Consider the following 15,972-nt stretch of genomic DNA (forward strand, 5'->3'; position numbering starts at 1 on the left):
TCATATAATTGGAAAGCACCTACTACAAAAACTACTGTGCAAGTCTCGAAGATTTCTACTTACAGCTCCATGTATATTCACATGCATGATTACAAAGTACAGGTATGCATATTTTATTCAGAGTACATGTACAACTCTTATGAATCCATGTAAACAAGGTAATGCCACTAAATCTGCATAGCCAATACATACATGCCAACGCTCCTGCTTTAAGTGCGAGACTCCCGATTTTTCCTTGAAAAATCGCACTACTTTTTACTATCTCCCCCATAACCTATACATAACCAACCCTCCCCATTTACGTGCGAAACTCGATTTTTCATTAAAAAATGTCACAATTTTTTATTGTCTCCCGCCTAAATTAATGCTAATCCCAATGCGATCGTATGAGAAAAATAAACGTTCCCGATTGCTGTGGTGAAATCTCCCTCTCAGGTGCTCCCGATCGTTTGCATGTCTAGTTATAATATGAAATTATTCAAATTTTTCCCATCTACTGTAATGAACTATCACTTCCAAACCTCTCTGCTATCTACAACACAGCTGTAAAAAAACAAGTGAATTGCATGAACTTAAAATTGTACTCATTTGCGAAGCATGTTGAACTAACATACTGCAAATAACATATAAAGGCTGCACATAATCAAATGCGTGCATACACTATGTTCAGCTATCAAACGAGAATGCTACCACAAAAACATAAAAGTTAACTTGTACATTAACATCAGTGCTCTAAACACACAAAATTACTAACTTCTTCCTTTTAAAAATGCAGTGAAGACCACTCTACTGAAAATCAACAGCATCTAAACTACAAACAACATATCTGAAGAAACCTGCTCATTCCACAAAAAAAGTAAGTAGAATACTACCTTTATATTCTTACTGGTCCTCAAAGACACTGTGTGGTTCATTCATGTAACTTGCGCACCAAAGAAAACATTGATTTCTGTACCATTCTGCCCACAAATCCCCATTTAGTAAACAGAGATTAACAGGCAGAATGGCACATAATTCCCTGTTTTTTTAAACACAAATAACATATTCAAGCCTTAGAATGTTAGTACTGCAAAACAAATAACTGTTTTAATTTTATACCACTACATTTTACTATTAATGCTTCTCCTCACCACTAGCTCACTTTCAATTCTCATCTGAACTAGAGTGTAGTAACATACAAACAGAAAAATAGCCTTCCCAACTCATTGTATCTGCCCAATGCACATTCACACACCACCACAAACAACGTCCTCATCAAACTCATACACACATGCACACAGCACACATACATTGTAAAACAGACCAACCCATACCTTCTTTTTTTTTCGACAGACCCCAAAGAATGCCTACCAAAAGGCAAGTCCAAAGAAAGCAATGCAGAAATAGAGCAAATGAAAATAAAAGTGTCCAAAATGAGCACCCATCTCTACCAGAGTTTGTACAAAATGTTCAAACATAACAGCTAATGCAGTCATTTAGCGAAACAAAAGAAGCTTCAACTACAGAAACTTTGCCTCGTCTATCAAAATGTGAAACGAAACAGAAAATGCTTAACAAGAATTCGGCTACCAATACTGCTAGCAGTGCGCCTATAAATCCTCACATACTAGCAAGAAAGCATACTAAAAAAAGTATTTTAGCAAACATGTTCCGCCACACAGTCCTTCAGAATTTAATAAGAACAGGAGTGAAATCATCCACAACCCTTAAAACCTACCGTAGAAAATTAATCCTAGAAGCTCTCGTAGACAGTGCAATCCTTCTCAAAAGGAAGTTATTTAGTTTTGTTTTAAACAGGATGAAACCACTAACAAAACTAAGTACTAAACTACAAAAGAAACTTCTTAATAAACGGAATATCAACAAAAATAAATTCTTAAATATCTCTGGAGGTGAATGGAGTCACACCACGACCACAGAACCATATTTTAATGAAGAAGCATACAAACAAAACCAAACAAACACAATTGCCATCCATAGCAATGGACAGGATATGAAAAAATCAATAATACCATCATGGAACAAGAAACACTGCTTACAAAAGTATCCCCAGAAAACTCAGAATTACCTCTCCATTCGACTGAACCTGAACGTCCAGTACACAAATGGCCGTGCACGTCAATGTGTAACATTCCCAACAAATCTTCCAAATATTTATGCCAGTTCCTCAATCAGTATGTGAAAGGTAAAGACAAAATCAAAGTGAAAGTGCTACAAAATATGGATACCTGTCTAGTGCGCAAATACACAGGACTACAAGGACATTCATTAGCCTTCATTTCAGGACCTATTTGCAAAAGCACCTTCCATGATATCAAAATAATATCAACACATCATTCAAATGTAAGAAATCTAGTGTATAAACTGTACTATGCTAAAAGTCCTGCTTTAGAACTAGCCAATTTAAATAACACTCTTCTACATGGTACACCCAAATACCTACAAGAAGAAATCGACTGTATCCAGAGAAAATATTTTGGAAGTGAAAGCCACTTACAAAATGCAATAGCTTTAGAACAGAATAGCAACAACTGTGCACATGGCAACCTTCTATTACACACATACAAAAAAGAAATACGAAAATGTAAAAGTATATCCGCTGAAGTACCAAACCATGTGTATGTGTGTTGCCGCAGAACTTTTTAAAAAAGTAACACAAAAGCTGAAGACGTAACATACAAAATAGAAGACAATGAAGGCTCCAAATGGTTTGAATTAGCTCTCTACCTTTTAGCAGAAAACAAATACGAAATAAGTGAACCCTTAATATGTTGCAGTTACTGCACTAAAAAACTTGACAACAACCAAACTCCTTCACGTGCTATCACAAATAACTTGGAATTATTCCCACTACCAAAACCCCTGCAACAACTCAATTTGTATGAGAGCATCATAATTCAAACAGTACACCCATTTCAAGCATTAATACGCCTTCAACCAAAAACAGCACAATTACCTTCCTCTGAATTAGTGAAAGGCATTTGTGGCAAAGTAGTTTATTTACCATTAGATCTGACAGAAAATGTGCACACTCTAGGAGTGCAGTGTCCAATAGAGCAATATTTAATTGTCTTAGTAAATGGTGTACCAACAAAAGACAAAAAAAATTGGCAACAACTGGTGGATTTACATAAAGTTAGACAAGCCTTGCAATATCTGAAAGACAATAATGAATACTACAAAGAAATAAATATTGAAGAAGCCTTAAGGGAAACACTGAAATAATTCAAGAATCATCAGAAACTGGTCAATTTGAACTTCTGGATCCTGCTGCAGTATTCACTCTTTTGGACCATTATACAATTCATCCTTTGCACTCTAATGAGAGCATAGATGATGCTCTAGAAACTTACCAAATGCGACAAACCAAAGGTTCACTAATGAGCATATGGGAAAAAAGTATAGAAGCACATGCTTTTCCACTACTATTTCCTACTGGCAAAGGAGGAAAATACAATGATAGACCCACTCAGATAACAGCATCAGAATACCGCTCATTACAAATGTATTCTGAAGATCCCAGATTTAGACAAAATGTGGAATACATATTCCATCTACTCTTTGAAAGTGAACTAGCAACCCTATGTTATGGAGTTGCACACATATTAAAATCTGGAACCCACTTTCAAAATATGTCAGCTACTCAATTAATACAAAAAGTGCAAGAAAAGGATGACGTTTTACAATCAATCATAACAAATCTGTTTGCAAACATGCGAGTACGAAAGAATACTGGTTCCGACGTCACGGAGATGTACGTTGTATGATCAGAAACCTTGGACCACCCACTTGGTTTGTTACATTGAGTTGTGCAGAATATGCATGGGAAGATTTACATGATTTCCTACGCATGTCGAACAACAACAAAACCAACATACATATAGAACACCTGGAGAACTTTGCTCTCTAGATCCTGTTAATGTTTCAAGGTATTTCCACCATCGTTTCATTGCTATGTTACTCTTTATTTGCAATAAAATGGTTCCTCCCCTCGGAGAAGTGCAACACTTCTTTTGGAGAAAAGAATACCAAGCCAGAGGAGCACCACATATTCACATGCTTTTATGGATTAAAGGTGCACCTACATTTGGTCAGGATAATGATGCCACTGTTTTGCAGTTCATCCAAAAATATGTCACTTGTGAAATACCTTCACAAACGAGACATAGTGACATTCATGGACGAATTGTGCAATTTCAAAGACACAAATGTGGCAAATATTGTTGTCACAAATACAAAAACAAAGGGAAATACTACACCAAATGCTGCTTTGGTTTCCCTAGACCAGTTACAGAAACAGGTGAAGTGAACACATTCCTGTCTTCAGTTCGACCTAGTGTTAAAGGTACATCACATAAGAACACGTATTACATAAAAAGAACAGAAGAATCAAAATATATCAATGATTACAATGCAATCATTGCCCTCTTATGAAATGCAAACATAGATGTGCAGTACATTGCAGACAATTCCACAGCTGTTGCACGATATGTTAAAGCCTACTTAACAAAAGCCGAAAAAACATAGCTTCAAGACCTCTGGAATTACCTATCATCAGACAAAACGCTATCTCAGAAATTGTACAGCATAGGCATAAAAATGCTCTCTCATAGAGAATGTGGCGCCTATGAAGCTGCAGATTGCTTAACCGGTACTGCTTTGTATGGAAAATCTGAAAATATAGTATTGTTAAGTCTTGGTCCTGCTAAATCTAGAAAAAGAGTTCTCAAATCATATGAGGACATAGAAACAATAGCCAAAAAGTATCCCAAAAGCCAAGACATTTTGAAAAACAATTTACTAGACACATATTACCCGAACAGCAGTGCCACTTTGGAAACCATGTGTCTATACCACATAGCCAAAAACTTTGCATACAAAAATAATTTAAAACCCAATGAAAACAAAGGTAGATATAGAGTGACAGATTGTGAAGGCAGCTTAGTGAAACTTACCAAATGAAGCTTAATTAATCATGTCAAAGTGTCGTTAAAGACTCCTCAACAGAAAGAACTATATTACATGTCCCTGCTACAACTTTTTAAACCATGGAGAAAAGAAGAAGTGATACTAGATAACTATGACTGCTATGAAGACGCTTTCAAAGCAAATGAAAGCACTATCACCGATGTTAATTTTACACAGTACAAACAATGTTGCACAATGAACAGCAACACGAAGAAGAACTCCAGGCCCAACTAGATAAGGACACTTCTGACAGTAGTCAACCTTCTGTAACAGGAAGCCAAGACCCACTAGGACAGCCACTAATAGCAAATGAGCCAGAATTAGCTATGACAGAAGTAGAAAACACCATGTGCCACTATGAAGAAGATACAGAAGACTTAACTGTACTACAATCAAAACTTCACAAAGACCAGCGCACCATTTTTGAAGAAGTAAAAAAAGAAATTGCACATGGTTTACAACACGAAAATAAAGAATGTACCTGCCAAAATTACAACCCTATACTGCTATACGTCAATGGTAAAGCTGGGTCAGGCAAAACATTTTTAATCAAAATCATCAGCAAGTTCCTTCAGCAATTGAAAAACAACAAACTGTCAGCTGTTCTAACTGCCCCACAGGTTTAGCTGCCTACAACATAGGTGGTGTCACTTTACACCGATTACTATTCCTTCCAGTAGAACATCAAAACAAATGAGACTATTACAAACTTTCTACAGAAGCTGCAATGGAACTATGCAGAGTATTTAAACAAATAAAAATGCTACTAATAGATGAAGTGAGCATGGTCTCCAACCTAATGTTAGCTTTGATTCACCTCAGATTGTAAGAAGTACTTAAAACAAACTACGAAGAACTCTTTGGAAGAAAACATATGATTGTTTTCAAAGATCTTCTTCAATTGACACCAGTGAAAGGTGAACCTATTTTTAAAACTTTAGAACACAAATTCTGCCGTAAAACGTTTGGCAGCATAGAAAATGTCAATCTTAGGCAACATTTCCAATACAGAGAATTAACAGAAAACATGCACCAATCTGCAGTCCTCACCTACACCAACATTTTAAAAAGTATTAGAGTTGGTTTACTATCTCAAGAAGCACAAGCAATATTAAAAACCCAGCACATCCATGCACTGTTATGGAACAATTAGCGCACCCAAATGTCAATTGGTTGATGCCAACTCTTGCAAGCTGTTCATAGAGAACAATTTTCACTAAATCTTGCATATGCAGTCACCATTCATAAATCCCAAGGTCTTACCCTAGACAAAGCATTGATAGATATTGGGAACACAGTCTTTAAAGAACGCATGAGCTACGTAGCACTTTCACGCTTATGTACACTTGACAGTCTATTTCTAATCAACTTTGATGCAAGGAAAGTAAACGCTGATATTTCTTGCATTTTAGAGAACAATAGACTACGTTCACTATATACCCCCTACCAAAGAAGAACCTATTAGTCAAAGTAACTCAGGTACTTATTCAAAGCAGCAACACACACTCTGAAAAACTGACTGGGACACATAACTATCTGGTCCATTCAAATTTTCAAATGTGACTGGTGTAAGTTGCTATGCAATTGTAGCAATGAATATTCGATTTCAATTGCCACCAATTGTTGACAACATTTACATACTCAGTACAGACCAATTGTGTTTGCAAATGTTAGTCCTTTATAGAAACGCAACAAACAATCCTGACAGCACGTAGTGTGTTCACGGAATAAGTTAAGATTTGGACTACTGTGCTGAAATGTTGAAATTCACTATAAACTCACAAGAAGATCCACAATCATTTCTAATGTACTTACTACAAGTACTGGAAAACAAAAACATACCTATAAATGAAATCTTTCAGATTTCATACTTGTGGAAACATACATGTACTCTCTGCAACAATGTGACACAGGAACAAATAACTAATGAGCGCTTTGTGAATGTATCCATACATAATTGTGAATACATTCCATTTCAACAACTTGTACAAAATTCAAACCATGGCAAATTATGTGCTATCTGCAATTCAGATAATCGCTCTACCTTACTAACACAAACACATAATAACTACGTAATACTAATGCTTCTACGTTACAATGCAGACGGTACCAAAAACAACTGCGAGCTGACTGGATTCACACACGGTCAAGTATTACTTGGTAAGAAAACCTTCACAACAATAGGTATATTCTACCACGCAGGAGCCACAACCAATGCAGGTCATTATACTGCATATATTAAAAAGAAATGTGGATGGTTCGAATGTAATGACAGTACCATCACTCTAAAGCAGAGATTACCAGCAAATCTTACAAACGCTTATTTAATCTTCTAAAAACCAAACTTTTATAACTAATCTGTACTTCAACATTAACACAAATTCTATTAAAAAACTATAAACATTTAGAATACACCAACAGGCATCTAACTGGCCCAAGATTCTATAACAACCAAACAGATAAATGAATACCACTAAATTGTAACAACAAATAAACTGTTCGAATATGCCAACAGGTATCTAACTGGCCCAAGATTCTATAACAACCAAACAGATAAATGAATACCGCTAAATTGTAACAAAGAATAGACAGTTAGAATATGCTAACAGGTATCTAACTGCTTCAGAAATCTGCAACAAGCCAACAGATAGAACATTAACCAGAAACAACAAGTGAACACTGAAAGGAAACAAACAAATAGACTGTAGCATAACACAAAAAGGATTTCTTTTATCCTACAAGGATTTTTTTTCCCACAGACTCAATGATTTGAAAAACAAACACAGAAACTGAGCAAAATACACAGTACACTGGTTTGTAAACCAAATATGAGGGTCCAAAAAAAGCTGAAATGTCTATTATGCAATGTAATAAATCTTTATAGAATACATACACTAACATGCTATTTTCTTTTATCACAGACATTGAAAAAGAATATTTCCTCCAGGTACCAAACTCATGTAAAAAATATATTGAATCTCAACAAATCAAACAGTAAGTATAATTTCAATTGGTGATATGGTGCAGTGGTTGTAGCCAGGGCCTAGAGTCTTGGGTGTATAGCCAATATATAGGGTATATAGGGTGTATAGGAAGATCTCCTGAAACAATAATGTGTTTTCCTCCAAAGAGTTCCTCGAAGTCTGTTTTACGTACTTTTTGCAATCTGAGGTGAATCAAAGGCAAAATTAGGTTGGAGACCATACTCACTTCATCTATTAGTAGCACTTTCATTTGTTTTAATACTTTGCGTAGTTCCATTGCAGCTTCTGTAGAAAGTTTGTAATAGTCTAATAGTCTAATTTGTTTTGGTGTTCTACTGGAAGGAGTAGTAATCGGTGTAAAGCAAAAATAGTGTGCTGGTCTTTGTTAAGTTTTGATTGTAGTACAGTTAAGTCTTCTGTATCATCTTCATAGTGACACACGGTGTTTTCTACTTCTGTCGTAGCAAATTCTGCCTCATTTGCTATTAGTGGCTGTCCTAGTGGTTCTTGACTTTAAGTTACAGAAGGTTGACTACTGTCGGAAGTGTCCTTATCTAGTTGGGCCTGGAGTTCTTCTTCGTGTTGCTGTTCATTGTGCAACATTGTTTTGTACTGCGTAAAGTTCACATCAGTGATAGTGCTTTAATTTGCTTTGAAAGCATCTTCATAGCAGTCATAGTTATCTAGCATCTCTTTTTCTTTTCTCAATGGTTTAAAAAGTTGTAGCAGGGTCATGTGATATAGTTCTTTCTGTTGAGGAGTTTTTAACGACAATTTGATATGATTATTTAAGCTTCGTTTGGTAAATTCCACTAAGCTGCCTTCACAATCTGTCACTCTATATCTACCTTTGTTTTCATTGGGTTTTATATTATTTTTGTATGCAAAGTTTTGGGCTACGTGGTATAGCGACATGGCTTCCAAAGTGGTACTCCTGTTCGGGTAGTATGTGTCTAGTAAATTGTTTTTCAAAATCTCTTGGCTGTTGTGATCATTTTTGGCTATTGTATCTATGACTTCATACGATTTTAGAACTCGTTTTCTAGATTTAACAGAACCAAGACTTAGCCATACTATATTTTCAGATTTTCCATACAAAGCAGTACCGGTTAAACGATCTGCAGCTTCGTAGGCGCCACCTTCTCTGTACAATTTCTGAGATAGTGTTTTGTGTGATGATAGGTCATTCCAGAGGTCTTGAAGGTCTACTTTTTCTGCTTTTGTTAAGTAGGCTGTAACATATCATGCAACTGCAGTGGAATTGTCTGCAATGTACTGCACATCTATATTTGCATTCCATAAGAGGGCAATGATTGCATTGTAATCATTGATATATTTTGATTCTTCTGTTGTTTTTATGTAACACGTGTTCTTAGGTGATTTACCTTTAACACTAGGTCTAACTGAAGACATGAAGTTGTTCATTTCACCTATTTCTGTAAACTGGTCTAGGGAAACCAAAGCAGCATTTGGTGTAGTATTTCCCTTTGTTTTTGTGTTTGTGTCGACAATATTTGCCACATTTGGGTCTTTGAAATTGTACAATTTGTACATGAAGGTCACTATGTCTCATTTGTGTAGGGATTTCACAAGTGACATATTTTTGGCTGAACTGCAAAACAGTGGCTTCACTGTTCTGACCAAATTTAGGAGCATCTTTAATCCATAAATGCATGTGGATATGTGGTGCTCCTCTGGCTTGGTATTCTTATCTCCAAAAGAAGTGTTGCACTTCTCTTAGGGGAGGAACAGTTTTATTACAAATAAAGTGTAGCATCACAATGAAACGATGGTGGAAATATCTTGAAACATTAATAGGATCTAGAGAGCAAAGTTCTCCAGGTGTTAGTATATCTTCTATGTTTGTTTTGTTTTTGTTTGATATGTGTAGGAAATCATGTAAATGTTCCCATGCATATTCTGCACAACTTAATGTTACAAACCAAGTGGGTGATCCAAGGTTTCTGATCATACAACATACATCTTCGTGACGTCGGAACCAGTATTCTTTCGTACCACGCATGTTTGCAAACAGATTTGTAATGCTTGATTGTAAAACCATATCTTTTTCTTGCACTTTTTGTATTAATTGCATAGCTGACTTAATTTGAAAGTGGGTTCCCGATTTCCCGAGTTGCTAGTTCACTTTCAAAGAGTAGGTGGAGTATGTATTCCACATTTTGTCTAAATCTGGGATCTTCAGAATGCATTTGTAATGAGCGGTATTCTTATGCTGTTATCTGAGTGGGTCTATCATTGTACCTTCCTCCTTTGCCAGTAGGAAATATTAGAGGAAAAGCACGTGCTTCTATACTTTTTTCCCATATGCTCATTGGTGATCCTTTGGTTTGTCGCATTTGGTATGTTTCTACTGCATCATCTATGCTGTCATTAGAGTGCAATGGATGAATTGTATAATGGTCTAAAATATTGGATACTGCAGCAGGATCCAGAAGTTCAAATTGACCAGTTTCTGGTGACTCTTGAATTATTTCAGTTGTTTCCCTTAATTTTTCTTCAATATGTATTTCTTTGCAGTATTCTTTATTGTCTTTTAGATATTGCAAGGCTTGTCTAACTTTCATGTAAATCGACAAGTTGTTGCCAATTTTTTTTGTCTTTTGTTGGTACACCATTTACTAAGACAAATAAAGATTGCTCTATTGGACGTTGCACCCCTAGAGTGTGCACATTTTCTGTCAGATCTAATGGTAAATAAACTACTTTGCCACAAATGCCTTTCACCAATTCAGAGGGAGGTAATTTTGCTGTTTTTGGTTGAAGGCGTATTATTGCTTGAAATGGGTGTACTGTTTGAATTATGATGCTGTCATATAAATTGAGTTGTTGCAGGGATTTTGGTAGTGGGAATAATTCCAAGTTATTTGTGATAGCACGTGAAGGAATTTGGTTGTTGTCAAGTTTTGTAGTGCAGTAACTGCAAAGTATTAAGGGGTCACTTATTTTGTATTTGTTTTCTGCTAAAAGGTAGAGAGCTAATTCAAACCATTTGGAATCTTCATTGTCTTCTATTTTATATGTTACGTCTATAGTTTTTGTGTTACATTTGTAAAAAGTTCTGCAGCAACACACACACACATGGTTTGGTACTTCAGCGGATGTACTTTTAAATTGTACTATTTCTTTTTTGTATGTGTGTAGTAGAAGGTTGCCATGTGCAGAATTGTTCCTAGTCTGTTCTAAAGCTATTGCATTTTGTAAGTGGCTTTCACTTCCAAAATATTTTCTCTGGATACGGTTGATTTCTTCTTGTAGATCTTTGGGTGTACCATGTAGAAGATTGTTATTTAAATTGGCTAGTTCTAAAGCAGGACTTTGAGCATAGTACAGTTTATAGAATAGATTTCTAACAGTTGAATGATGTGTTGATATTTTGATATCATGGAAGGTGCTTTTGCAAATAGGTCTTGAAATGCAGGCTAATGAATGTCCTTGAAGTCCTGTGTATTTGCGCACTGGACAGGTATCCATATTTTGCAGCACTTTCATTTTGATTTTGTCTTAACCTTTCACATGCTGATTGAGGAACTGGCGTAAAGATTTGAAAGATTTGTTGGGAATGTTACACATTGAGGTGCACGGCCATTTGTATACTGGACGTTCTGGTTCAATCGAATGGAGAGGTAATTCTGAGTTTTCTGGGGATATTTTTGTAAGCAGTGTTTCTTGTTCCATGATGGTATTATAAATTGTTCATAACCTCGTCCACTGCTATGGATGGCAATTGTGTTTGGTTTTGTTTGTATGCTTCTTCATTAGAATATAGTTCTGTGGTCATGGTGTGACTCCATTCACCTCCACAGATATTTAAGAAGTTATTTTTGTTGACATTGCGTTTATTAAGAAGGTTTTTTTGTAGTTTAGTTCTTAGTTTTGTTAGTGGTTTCATCCTGTTTAAAACCCAAATAAATAACTTCCTTTTGAGAAAGATTGCACTGTATACGAGAGCTTCTAGGATTAGTTTCTATGGTAGGTTTTAAGGGTTGTGCATGATTTCGCTCCTGTTTTTACAAGATTCTGAAGGACTTTGTGGTGGAACATTTTTGCTAAAATACTTATTTTGGTTTGGTTACTTACCCCTACATCAAGAATTATAGTAGCAGTGTTAGCAGTAGTGGTAGCTGAATTCTTGTTAATCTTTTTATGTTTTGTTTTACATTTTGATAGATGAGGCAAAGTTTCTGTAATAGAAGCCTGTTTGGTTCGCTAAATGACTGTATTAGCTGTTTTGTTTGAACATTTTGTACAAACTCTGGTAAAGATGGATGCTTATTTTGGACACTTATTTTCATTTGCTCTATTTCTGCGTTGCTTTCTACGGACTTGCTTTTTGGTAGGCATTCTTTGGGGTCTGTTGAAAAAAAAGAAGGTATGGGTTGGTCTGTTTTGCAATATATGTGTGCGTGTGTGCATGCGTGTATGAGTTTGATGGGAAAGATGTATCTGGTGGTGTGTGAATGTGCATTGAGCAGTTACAATGAGTTGGGAAGGCTATTCTTCTGTTTGTATGTTACTACACTGCGGTTTAGATGAGAGTAGAAAGTGAGCTTGTGGTGAGGGGAAGATTTAATAGTAAACGTAATGGTATAAAATTAAAACAGTTCTTTGTTTTGTAGTACTAACATTCCAAGGGCTGAGGATGTTATTTGTGTTCCAAAAAAAACAGAGATTTGTGTGCCATTCTGCCTGCTAATCTCTGTTTAATAAATGGGGATTTGTGGGCAGAATGGTTCAGAAATCGATGTTTTTTTTGAGGCGCAAAGTACAGAAGGGAACAACACAGTGTCTTTGAGAAACAGTAAGAATATAAAGGTAGTATTGTACTTACTTTTTTTTGTCTAATGAGCAGGTTTCTTCGGATATGTTGTTTGTAGTTTAGATGCTGCTGATTTTCATGAGAGTGGTCTTCGCTTTAATTGTAAAAGGAAGAAGTTAGTAATTTTGTTTTTTTACAGCACTGATGTTAATGAACACATTGATTTTTTATGTTTCTGTGGTAGTATTCTTGTTTGATATCTGAACATAGTGTATGCATGCGTTTCATTTCACTATGTGCAGCCTTTATATGTTCTTTACAGTATGTTAGTTCAACATGCTTCACAAATGAGTAGAATTTTAAGTTCATGCAATTCACTTGTTTTTTTACAGCTGTGTTGTAGATAGCAGAGAGGTTTGGAAGTGATAGTTCATTATAGTAGTTGGGAAAAATTTGAATAATTTCATATTATAACTAGACATGCAAACAATCAGGAGCACCTGAGAGGGAGATTTAACCACAGCAATCGGGAACATTTATTTTTCTCATACGATTGCATTGGGATTAGCATTAATTTAGGTGGGAGACAGAATAAATGGTGACATTTTGTCAATGAAAAATCGAGTCTCGCACGTACATCGGGGGGTTGGCATGTACGTATAGGTTATGCGGAAGACAGTAAAAAATAGTGCGATTTTTCAATGAAAAATCGGGAGCCTCACGCTTAAATCGGGAGCGTTGTACATGTATGTATTGGCTATGCGGATTTCATGGCATTACTTTGTTTATATGGAATAATAAAAGTTGTAGATGTATTTTGAATAAAATATGCATACCTGTACTTTGTAATCATGCATGTGGATATGCATGGAGCTGTAAGTAGACATCTTCGAGACTTGTACAGTAGTTTTTGTAGTAGGTGCTTTCCAATGATATGAGACTTGCATTCAGAGTGATCAACAGTACATTTGAAGTGCGGAACTCTGATGATGGAGTTAGATGTAGAGGTCTTGGATGTGATTGGTGGATGGTTGTGTGACTGCTTAGCTGTATGGGAATGGAACCGAGAGCGATCTGGAAAGGGTAGAAGGGCTGGCTAAGAGTTACGTGCAGCACAGACACCGCGGCTGTCCACGGTGTGGGATGCATTGACCCACTAGGCTCTGCCCTGCAACATCACTGTGTGCTGGTGACACCAGAACCAACAAAATGGCTGCAAAAAGCCCTATGCACGCTAAACCTCTGAGCATTGCGCAGTGAAACCAGAAAGTTGGCTGCCAATCTACTTTGCCTGTGTCAGTGGTGGAACAGGAGACCACACTGCTAAAACCTGTCATTGGGCTGCCCACAGAGTGAAAAGGGAAACTACATGAAAGGCAGTGCTTCATTGCAAGGAAAGCCAGAAGTGCTCTGAAATCCATTTTTCCTTGGTTACTGAAATTACAAAACAATGATTCCAAGCATCAGAAAATAACCGACATCCATGCTGGGTGTTACCCATTACCTTATTCAAAGAATCCACATAAGCACACAATGTCAGGAAAAGCAGATTCCATCACAAGAATATCCACATAAAATGTGTGCTTGTCTGCAAAAATCTGTCAGAATATGGGCGCAGTACCACTGGCTGCCTGTGTGACAGCTGTCAATTAAGTACATTGGAAGCTTAAACTTGTGCAGCAAATCAAATGGTTGAAATGAAGTGACTTGCCATCAAAAACAATATAGGATGCAACCATTTAATCTCTATGTTTAAAAGACTGGAATTGGAGAAAGGACTGACAGAGGACTGTGCAAAATTATAAAAATGTGTAAAATGACAGTATTGTTAATATGAAAATTCTGGTCACGTTTTAAAACTACTCAGAACTCTGTGCTATGTTCAGGGACATGACTAAAGAATTTGTGGTTTTGTAGCAATTGTGGTGATGCCAGAAACATGAAACTTCACATGATTATGCCCAGCTATCATCTGCACATATGTGTAAAAATGTGGACAAATCTGACATTGGTTACCAGAACAAAAGTGAAAAAAATTGCCAATCTAGACACAAGCTCTCACCGTGATGGGGCTTGGATGAATACTTGCACCACCAAATCTGTGTAATCAATTTGCTGTTGCTAGCAAGTTGGTAAAATTGTAAATATGTCTTGTATGAAAAATAGATTTCAGGTGCAGAAACAAAGGGGAGGTTCTTCCTGGATCAGAAAATACAGCGTCATGATGACACTCTGTTTTCTTCTCAAATCAGGGGAGAGGAAAGACCCTAACCAATAGAATACGTGGGGGTGTGCCTAGTAGAAGTCAGCATACCCACCCTTTTAGAAAATACATATATAGAGACAGCTTAGGACCTAGACACACACACACACACACATTCACCCACCATCCGATTGCTGGTGGAACACTTTGCAAGAGAAATCTATACTCCAGACTCCAGAACTTTGAAAGCAGAAAGGTCCATTTCCAAAGCTGAACCCTTCCCAGCTTGTCCTTTTAAAATCCTGAAAGCAGATTTTACCCCAGACCTCCAAAGGGAACAAAAAAAGAACAGCCTGGCTGTGCTGTTGCTGCTTTCTTGCTAAGAATTCTTGCCAGAATCCAGAGATCCAACCCAGTAGAGCAGAGCTGTGACCAGATAGCTGGGAACCCGAACCAACCCATCAGATCCAGTCCAATCCCACCTTGCAGTGTCCAGTGTGCCATGCTGAGTGCAGAACCAGTGCGCATTGAGTCCAGTCCGGTTTGCTAGCAGAATTCCAGTCCAGAAAGTCTCCCTGACCAGATCCCGACGGGTCCATTCCAAACATTGGTAGTGAGTATCCATAGCATAGGATTGTCGCTAGCAAATATATTAACCATAAGTAATCCTATCCAAACCCATTCTATTATATCCAGAACTGCATTGTAGAAAATCTTTTGTTTTACCTGAATCTTTCTCTTACTCTATAGTCCTTTGGTAATAGTAGTGTTAAAATCATCTTTGCGCTAATATATTTGCTGAAGAAAGGCAAGCGTCTTGGCGGGCAAAAACCATCCAGAGGCATCGCTGGACTGGTGGCTGTGCTGTCGTGTAGTTTGTGGCTTCATAGTCTCCCTAGTGTAAGAAACCTTGTTTGTAATTTTAAAAAGCGCAACCTTGTTTTACAAATTTTGACTCTTTCTGACAAAACCGCATCCCAACTCCTTATAGTTTTTCTGCAAGCGCGCTTACAGCTCGCTGAAAAGTTTGCCGCAAACGT

Source organism: Ambystoma mexicanum, chromosome 14 (assembly GCF_040938575.1).
Source record: "Ambystoma mexicanum isolate Mex_15411 chromosome 14, UKY_AmexF1_1, whole genome shotgun sequence".
Taxonomy (NCBI): domain Eukaryota; kingdom Metazoa; phylum Chordata; class Amphibia; order Caudata; family Ambystomatidae; genus Ambystoma; species Ambystoma mexicanum.